The following is a 9822-nucleotide window of genomic DNA, read 5'->3' on the forward strand; positions in this document are numbered from 1 at the left end:
GAAAGCAATCCTTTTATCAAAAAGCATTAAGACCTTGAAGTAGGCATTGCCTAATTTGACTTCAAGTGTTCAGGTTCTTTTTCTTTTTTGATAATGATAAATAATCAATATTTCACGAAGTACCAGATCCAAGATGATCTTTATTAACTTATGTGGTTTTCAAGGAACGTGCGTCAGGTTTGTGTAATTATCATCTCAATTTTACTTTTATATGTGACCACGAATACTTGCGTTTGCATTTGGGAGCAACACTTACTCCCATCACGGAAGTCATTTTCGACTTTTAAGGAACTTATTTTCCTAGAGAAAGAAAATATTTGACCAAACAAACATGAAAAAATTGGAAAATACTTTTCTCCATACCATGCACACCCTACATATTTTAATGTATTCAGAGATGAATGCTTTAACTTTTAATTATTAGGCGCCACAAAAAATTAAACTAAAGAATTATCTTACGTTAAGCCAATCACAGAAGAAAAAGTTGAAGAAACTCGAGGTAAGTGCATATGGGAAAGTTTATTATTTTCTTATTTATTACTTATATATTTCATCTATTTTTTGGACTTTGAATAATTTAGTTTTATAACATGTATGCCGACAAGGAGAAAGCAATCCTTTTATCAAAAAGCATTAAGACCTTGAAGTAGGCATTGCCTAATTTGACTTCAAGTGTTCAGGTTCTTTTTCTTTTTTGATAATGATAAATAATCAATATTTCACGAAGTACCAGATCCAAGATGATCTTTATTAACTTATGTGGTTTTCAAGGAACGTGCGTCAGGTTTGTGTAATTATCATCTCAATTTTACTTTTATATGTGAACACGAATAATTGCGTTTGCATTTGGGAGCAACACTTACTCCCATCACGGAAGTCATTTTCGACTTTTAAGGAACTTATTTTCCTAGAGAAAGAAAATATTTGACCAAACAAACATGAAAAAATTGAAAAATACTTTTCTCCATACCATGCACACCCTACATATTTTAATGTATTCAGAGATGAATGCTTTAACTTTTAATTATTAGGCGCCACAAAAGATTAAACTAAAGAATTATCTTACGTTAAGCCAATCACAGAAGAAAAAGTTGAAGAAACTCGAGGTAAGTGCATATGGGAAAGTTCATTATTTTCTTATTTATTACTTATATATTTCATCTATTTTTTGGACTTTGAATAATTTAGTTTTATAACATGTATGCCGACAAGGAGAAAGCAATCCTTTTATCAAAAAGCATTAAGACCTTGAAGTAGGCATTGCCTAATTTGACTTCAAGTGTTCAGGTTCTTTTTCTTTTTTGATAATGATAAATAATCAATATTTCACGAAGTACCAGATCCAAGATGATCTTTATTAACTTATGTGATTTTCAAGGAACGTACGTCAGGTTTGTGTAATTATCATCTCAATTTTACTTTTATATGTGACCATGAATACTTGCGTTTGCATTTGGGAGCAACACTTACTCCCATCACGGAAGTCATTTTCGACTTTTAAGGAACTTATTTTCCTAGAGAAAGAAAATATTTGACCAAACAAACATGGAAAAATTGGAAAATACTTTTCTTCATACCATGCACACCCTACATATTTTAATGTATTCAGAGATGAATGCTTTAACTTTTAATTATTAGGCGCCACAAAAGATTAAACTAAAGAATTATCTTACGTTAAGCCAATCACAGAAGAAAAAGTTGAAGAAACTCGAGGTAAGTGCATATGGGAAAGTTCATTATTTTCTTATTTATTACTTATATATTTCATCTATTTTTTGGACTTTGAATAATTTAGTTTTATAACATGTATGCCGACAAGGAGAAAGCAATCCTTTTATCAAAAAGCATTAAGACCTTGAAGTAGGCATTGCCTAATTTGACTTCAAGTGTTCAGGTTCTTTTTCTTTTTTGATAATGATAAATAATCAATATTTCACGAAGTACCAGATCCAAGATGATCTTTATTAACTTATGTGGTTTTCAAGGAACGTGCGTCAAGTTTGTGTAATTATCATCTCAATTTTACTTTTATATGTGACCACGAATACTTGCGTTTGCATTTGGGAGCAACACTTACTCCCATCACGGAAGTCATTTTCGACTTTTAAGGAACTTATTTTCCTAGAGAAAGAAAATATTTGACCAAACAAACATGAAAAAATTGAAAAATACTTTTCTCCATACCATGCACACCCTACATATTTTAATGTATTCAGAGATGAATGCTTTAACTTTTAATTATTAGGCGCCACAAAAGATTAAACTAAAGAATTATCTTACGTTAAGCCAATCACAGAAGAAAAAGTTGAAGAAACTTGAGGTAAGTGCATATGGGAAAGTTCATTATTTTCTTATTTATTACTTATATATTTCATCTATTTTTTGGACTTTGAATAATTTAGTTTTATAACATGTATGCCGACAAGGAGAAAGCAATCCTTTTATCAAAAAGCATTAAGACCTTGAAGTAGGCATTGCCTAATTTGACTTCAAGTGTTCAGGTTCTTTTTCTTTTTTGATAATGATAAATAATCAATATTTCACGAAGTACCAGATCCAAGATGATCTTTATTAACTTATGTGGTTTTCAAGGAACGTGCGTCAGGTTTGTGTAATTATCATCTCAATTTTACTTTTATATGTGACACCGATCAGACTAACGTTAAAACATGTCCTGCATATGTATGGTTAAACTAGCCGAGAAAAGCGTTTAAGAAAAGTGTAGTTTTCTAGAGCAGGGTTAGAAGTCCACATAGAGATCGACCAATAAAGAAGAGGACTACCTACTGCCTATTTAGTGATATCTTGAATGATTCTAACATGCAATCGAGTCCGATGATCAATGGCAATCTTTTGAGGTCAGCCATAGGAAAAGATGAAGTCCCAAATGATGCACCCATCTCTCCAGGGTCTCCTGAAGAGTTGACTTGTAAGAGTGGACCTTTAGCATACAGTAGAGATGCTTCTTTGCGAAACAAGCAAGAAGAGGATAAAACTACAGATAGTTTAAAGTCAGATTGTCAGCAAAATCCTCTTTTCGTTGGTGATTGTCACAATGAAGGACGGAGAAAATCAATGGTACTGCTCCTGTTTCTGTTTATCTAACCCTTTAGTTGATGGTGTTGTCCTCCTTCTGAAGTCCATGCATATTGATAAGGCAAGTTTCTTATTTGAAAAAGGCTATCCTCTTTTATGTTCCATGACTTGATTGAAGTATTATATACTTGGAAATAGTTGCCAAAGTCACCAGCATTGAGGATACTTTTTTAATAGCTTTAACTAGGGGTGTACATAGTTCGGTTCAGTCAATTATTTCTTAAAAGTAAACCAAACCAGGGGCCGCCAACCTACCGGTCAACCTTTTCACTTCCTTCACACTTGTCAATTGGCCAGGGATATCTCTTATGGCCTTTAATTATCTTGTGGGGATTTACTTCGATTCCTCTTTGAGAAACCAAAAAGCCAAGAAATGTTCCGGACCCAAATCCAAAGAAGTATATTTTCGGGTTGAGCTTCATGTTGTATTCACTCAAAATATCGATTGTCTCTTGTAAATAAGTCAAATGACTTCCTGCACTAAGAGACTTAACCAACATATCATTAATATAAACTTCCATAGTTTTATCAATTTGACGTTCAAATATTTTATTAACGAACCTCTGATAAGTGACTCCGGCATTCTAAAGCCTGAAAGGCATCACATTATAGCAATAAGTGCCAAAATTTGTGATGAATGAAGTTTTTTCTTGATCCTTCGGGTGCATCTTAATTTGATTATACCCGGAATACGCATAAAAAAAACTCATCAATTCATGCCCGACCGTAGCATCGATCATTTGGTCAATGTTCGGCAACATGAAAGAATCTTTAGGGCATGCCTTATTTAAATCTTTATAATCTACACGTATTCTAAATTTATTTTTCTTTTTAGGACCAATTACTATGTTAGCTAGCCAATCAGGATAATTCACCTCTCGAATTGAACCTATAATTAATAATCGGGTTACCTCCTCTTTAACAAACTTGTTCCTGACCTCGGCTATCAATTGTTTCTTTTGCTTTACCGGAGAAAATTTGGGGTCCAAACTTAACTTATGGACATCCACATCTAGTGAAATACCTGTCATGTTAGAATGAGACCATGTAAAGTAATAAAAGTTAGCTTTTAAAAACTCAATAATTTTAAGCTTGAGTTCAGGATTTGATCCTGTTACCACGTAAACCTTTTTATCCGGGAACTTTGCCAACAAAGCGATTTGTTCCAGTTCCTCTGCAGTCGACTTTGTAGTATTTTCTTCCTCTGGTACATGAAAATATCTAGGCACCTGATAAAAACGTGATGACTCCTCTTCCCCATCACCTTCAACCGGAAAGAAAGAGGACACTGATTCCCTTAGTTGCTATTTGCTCGGCCCTTCCGCCTTGCTGTTGGATAGAGTTACTGAATTCATTTCCGTTGCTGCAGGTTGATCACTCTGATTTGATTGATCCCCTCCGATGTTGGGAACTTAAACAACTGATGATAAGTTGATAGTACTGTAAGGCCCCGTAAAACTTTTTCTAAAAATCGGGGTTTCCGTGATGTTGGAGCAGGCGTAGAGGTTAATAATAGTAGAAATTTTTTGCGGTGAGCTTGTGAGCCACGGTTTGGACTTTTTGGATTGAACAGTGCGCTGAAGAGTTGAAGAAAAATGTTAGCAGAAGTAGGCATTTCTGCGGACCGCAGACTGGTCGCAGAGTGGGGCAGTTTTCTGGGAAATTTTTTATGTCAATTTCACGGCCATTATGCGACCGTATAACCGTTTCGCGGGCCATACTCTTATATCATATACCGTCTTGGGATTTTTCGGAGGGAGGTTTTGCGGTATACTATGCCACCGCAGAACCGTTCCGCGGTGCATTATGCGACCGCAGAACAGGTTTGCAGGCCACATAGTGACCGTAGACCCGGTCAGTTGTTTTTCAGTTTTGGCACCCCAATTTTACGGTCATTTTGCGGACCGCATAACCATTATGCGGACGTATATGCGACCGTAGAACCTGTTCCGGAGCTTCAATTTTGGAGTTTTTAAACCCGACCCTATTTCGTTAAAAGATATGTTATGGTCCATTTTGAGCATATATCTGATACTTTTAGAGTAAGAGAGAGTTCCTAGAGTGGGAGAGTGACCTTCAACCTAGTACCCATCAATTCTTGCTCAATCATTGAGGATTAACAAGGGAGTCTTCATCCTAAAGGTAAGAATCTATGTCCTAGCTTTCAATTTCGAAAATTTACAAAAAATGGAATAATTAAAGAGATAATTATTGGGTGTGGGGGTTGTTGTCTTGCATGCATGTATTCTTGAAGTATGTGGGAAGGTTGTGAGCTAAAAATGGTGGAACCTTTCACAAAAGGACCTTGAAACCTTAATGCACACCTAGTGTTTGATAAAATGCTCAAATTAGCTAGAACCATGATCATCTTCCTACTTTTGGTTCAACTTGTTATATTTCTAAAATAGATTAAAGTTGCTAAGAATTTCGGATTATTTTAGAGTTTGAGAAGCTCAATTGAAGTATGTTGGCTAAACCCCCCTTCTTCTTAGAATCGAATCCCACGGTGTTCATAAGATTGGTGTAAGTCCTTGATCATTATTGAATTGGCTATTCCTAATGTGTTTGTGTTGAAGGATGTATGTCAATATTTATTCTAAATGCTTCATCATGTCATCTTGCCATTTGAGGATGTGTTCAAAATGTGAAATATGTGTTAGGAATGTTAAGACTTCAAGTCAAGATCGAAATAAAGGTTGTTATGCCAAATTGTATGAAAAACTTCTATGTGCCTAAGATTCCAAATTGCTCTTATGTGAACTTAATGTATTGAATGGAAAGCCTTATTGTTGTTGATAATGATATTAATGTTTGAGTATGGAAAAGGGAACTGGAATTATGAAATACGGCCATGTGCCAAGAATGACTTTAAAATTTTGGCCACTAGTGCCAATAAATTGAAAGTATATGAAAGAAGTATGATATGAGATGAGTGACTGAAAAAGGTAATGTCTCGGGTGAGACGGCCTAGCCGATCGGTCCATGATCAGATGCCATGCCGCACACATGGCGGTACTGTGCTGGAAATTATGATGAAATTGTGGTTATGGTTGATGTCTCAAGTGAGACAACCTAGACGATCGGGTCGTGATCGGACTCCGTGTAAGAGTACGGTGGCATTGTGAATTATGGTATATCGGCTCTAAAGATCACCCAACCTAATAACATGAAACTTTACGTGGAAATTTATGTGATCCTTAACTTGAAGCTCCTATTGAATTCTTGACCGTTTCCCCCTTGTATTATTATTCATTCTATTGAAATGGTGTTTAGCTTTACATACTAGTGCTATTCGACGCTACTAACGTCCCTTTTGCCGGGGGTGCTTCATCTTTAAATGGATGCAGGCGGTTACATAGCAGGCAGTGTTGATCAGCGTTATTGGCGCATCCTCTTCCCAGCAGACTTGGTAAGCAGCCTCACTTCATCCCGGGGTCACTTATTATATCTTTTGTTCATATTATTATCATGTCTCAAGGTATAGCAGGGGCCTTGTCGCCGGCACTATCATAGACTCTTTTCTATCTTTTAGAGGCTCCGTAGGCACTATGCAGGTTGTACATGGGTGTTAGAAAAGTCAAACAAGTTATGTTGTGTATTTTGAGATTTAATAGTGTAGTAACTAATGAAACGGTTTAATGTTGTATGTGTGAACTTCCTACTATTTAATTAATGATATCACGTCTTTTCTTGATCATGGGTGAGTTGGGTAGAAACTATCTGACAGGCTTGCTCGACCGGGTTCACTGTTGAGCACCGGTTGCGCCTCTCGAGGATGAGGCGTGACAGGTACAACCTTCATTTCATGATTCCAAGGCCTGCCAATGATCACGTTGTATCCTATATCGCCATCTACCACTTTGTTCTAGTTCCTCTGCGGTCGACTTTGTAGCATTTACTTCCTCCGGTACATGAAAATATCTAGGCACCTTATAAAATACTGATGACTCATCTTCCCCATCACCTTCAACCGGAAAGAAAGAGGACACTGATTCCCTTAGTTGCTATTTGCTCGTCCCTTCCGCCTTGTTGTTGGATAGAGTTACTGAATTCATTTCCCTTCCTGCATGTTGATCGCCTCTGATTTGCTTGAACCCCTCTGATGTTGGGAACTTTAACAACTGATGATAAGTTGATGGTACAACCTTCATTTCATGATTCCAAGGCCTGCCAAGGATCACGTTGTATCCCATATCGCCATCTACCACCTCAAACAAAGTGATCTTCGTTACGCATTCGACATGTGTATGTAGTAAAATCTCCCTTCGAGTTATTACACTTATTAGGTTGAACCCGGACAGAAGCTTTGTTGCTGGAACTATACTTCCGATTAGCTTTGCTTGTTCCAGAACTCTCAACTGGATGATGTTGGTTGAACTTGTCACGCCCCGAACTCGAGGATGCGACCGACGCTCAACCGAGTGAACCTAGTCGAGCAAGCCTACGTTACATCAACCTCTCATCATAACTCATGCGTGATTTATCAAAACTTAATTAGATCATGACTTTCATATTGAATACATTTGGCTCAATGGCCCATAATATTTTTTTATTTTATTTTATTTTCTTTTTCTCTCGTGATGGGTACATAGCTTCATAAATATCTGTGAAGATAATTACATGACAAAACTCAAAACATAAGTACATGACCCACAATGTACATGGAGCTTCTATGACAATAGATACCTAAGTACATAAAACCAACTAGACTCGAATGCCCACTGGAATTGTAGTGGGCTCACCATAATCTGATGTGCAAACGATCCCTACCAAAGATCCATATCATCTTGTAGAAGTACACCTGCATCCATTAAAAGATGCAACGCCCCCGACAAAAGAGATGCGAGTACATATGGAATAGTACTCGCATGTAAGGCAAACAGAACAATATATGAAATCATGGTAATTCAAATAAGAGTCATATGAAGTATATCAAGGATTACGAAATATCCCATAGATTCACATTCCAAGTCTCGTTATGCTTACATCATTTTAAATTTTGTTTAGGATTAACTGAGCCATATGAACTATGCGTGGAATACATAATATAAAGTAATTGAAACAACATGTTCAAACAAGGCCAATGAAAATGGCACGTAATGTATGCGTTAACAATGCGTCTCACTAGACCGTCCACATCCCTCTCTTATCTTACACCTATACATTTCATAGACCGTCCTTAGTGTTCACATGCCATATTAAACACTTATGTCTTTCATAGATCGTTCATAAGATTCTACAGAAAATACACCTATGTGTTTCATAGACCGTTCATAGGATTCCATAGACAATACAATTATGCATTTCAAAGACCGTTCATAGGATTCACATTTACCATACAATACACGTGTGCGTTTCATAGACCGTTCACAGTGTTTACACAATATACCTGTGTGTTTCATAGACCGTTCACAGTATTTACTTACACAATACACATGTGCGTTTCATAGACCGTTCACAGTATTTACTTACATAATACACATGTGCGTTTCATAGACCGTTCACAGTGTTTACTTACATAATACACTTGTGCGTTTCATAGACCGTTCACAGTGTTTACTTACACAATACACTTGTACGTTTCATAGACCGTTCATAGTGTTTACTTACACAATACACTTGTGCGTTTCACAGATCGTTCACAGTGTTTACTTACATAATATACTTGTGCGTTTCATAGACCATTCACAGTATTTATTTACATATTACACATGTGCGTTTCATAGATCATTCACAATGTTTACTTGCATATTACACCTGTGCGTTTCGGAGACTGTTCACAGTGTTTACTTGCACAATACACATGTGCATTTCATAGACCATTCACAGTGTTTACTTACATAATACACTTGTACATTTCATAGACCGTTCACAGTGTTTACTTGCATATTATACCTGTGCGTTTCATAGACCGTTCATAGTGTTTACTTACACAATACACTTGTGCGTTTCATAGACCATTCATAGTGTTTACTTACATAATACACTTGTGCGTTTCATAGACCGTTCACAGTGTTTACTTACATATTACAGATGTGCGTTTCATAGACCATTCACATTGTTTACTTATATATTACGCCTGTGCTTTTCATAGACCGTTCACAGTGTTTACTTACATATTACACATGTGCGTTTCATAGACCGTTCACAGTGTTTACTTGCATATTACACCAGTGCGTTTCATAGGTCGTTCACAGTGTTTACTTACACAATACACTTGTGTATTTCATAGACCGTTCACAGTGTTCATTCATATTATATTATACACCTATGCATTTCATAGCACATCCATAGGATTCACATATTATACACCTATACGTTTCATAGCCTGTCCATAGAGTTCATCATTATGCACATAACCATATATAAACTCAAAGCAACATGATTAACATCACATTAAGGTCGTAAGTTCCCGAATCATTGGAACACTTCATGTTCGTGCTCATCATGGAGAAACATAGCTCATTACATTAGCACATGCATGATGAATCAATAAGTCAATTTTAATGGCACATGAGCCCAATTTCTTTTCTTAAGGTTCATCATCATTTTAGCATAGGACATCTCCCTTTCATCTCGTTATTCACTCACTTGACATCTTGAGGTCATTAGCTAAGTTCATGATTCTTGAGGACTTAACATCGAAGTCATTTACATACATTATTTTAGAAGCATACAACTATAGTCGAAACAATTAGGACATACAACACCTCATAATTCTCATTT

General features: G+C 36.3%; 1 long non-coding RNA gene across 2 annotated transcripts; it reads left to right on the forward strand.

Moving 5' to 3' along the window:
- Positions 1 to 2161: 2161 nt before the first annotated feature.
- LOC142175082 (uncharacterized) lies at positions 2162 to 6790 on the forward strand. 2 transcript variants are annotated; one of them, XR_012704261.1, is made up of 2 exons: positions 2162 to 5238; positions 6444 to 6790. It is a non-coding gene; the product is annotated as an uncharacterized LOC142175082 (long non-coding RNA). The 2 variants fall into 2 exon arrangements; XR_012704260.1 differs by having other exon boundaries at positions 2162 to 3157.
- The last annotated feature ends 3032 nt before the right edge of the window (positions 6791 to 9822 follow it).

This window comes from Nicotiana tabacum, chromosome 21 (assembly GCF_000715075.1).
Source record: "Nicotiana tabacum cultivar K326 chromosome 21, ASM71507v2, whole genome shotgun sequence".
Lineage (NCBI taxonomy): Eukaryota > Viridiplantae > Streptophyta > Magnoliopsida > Solanales > Solanaceae > Nicotiana > Nicotiana tabacum.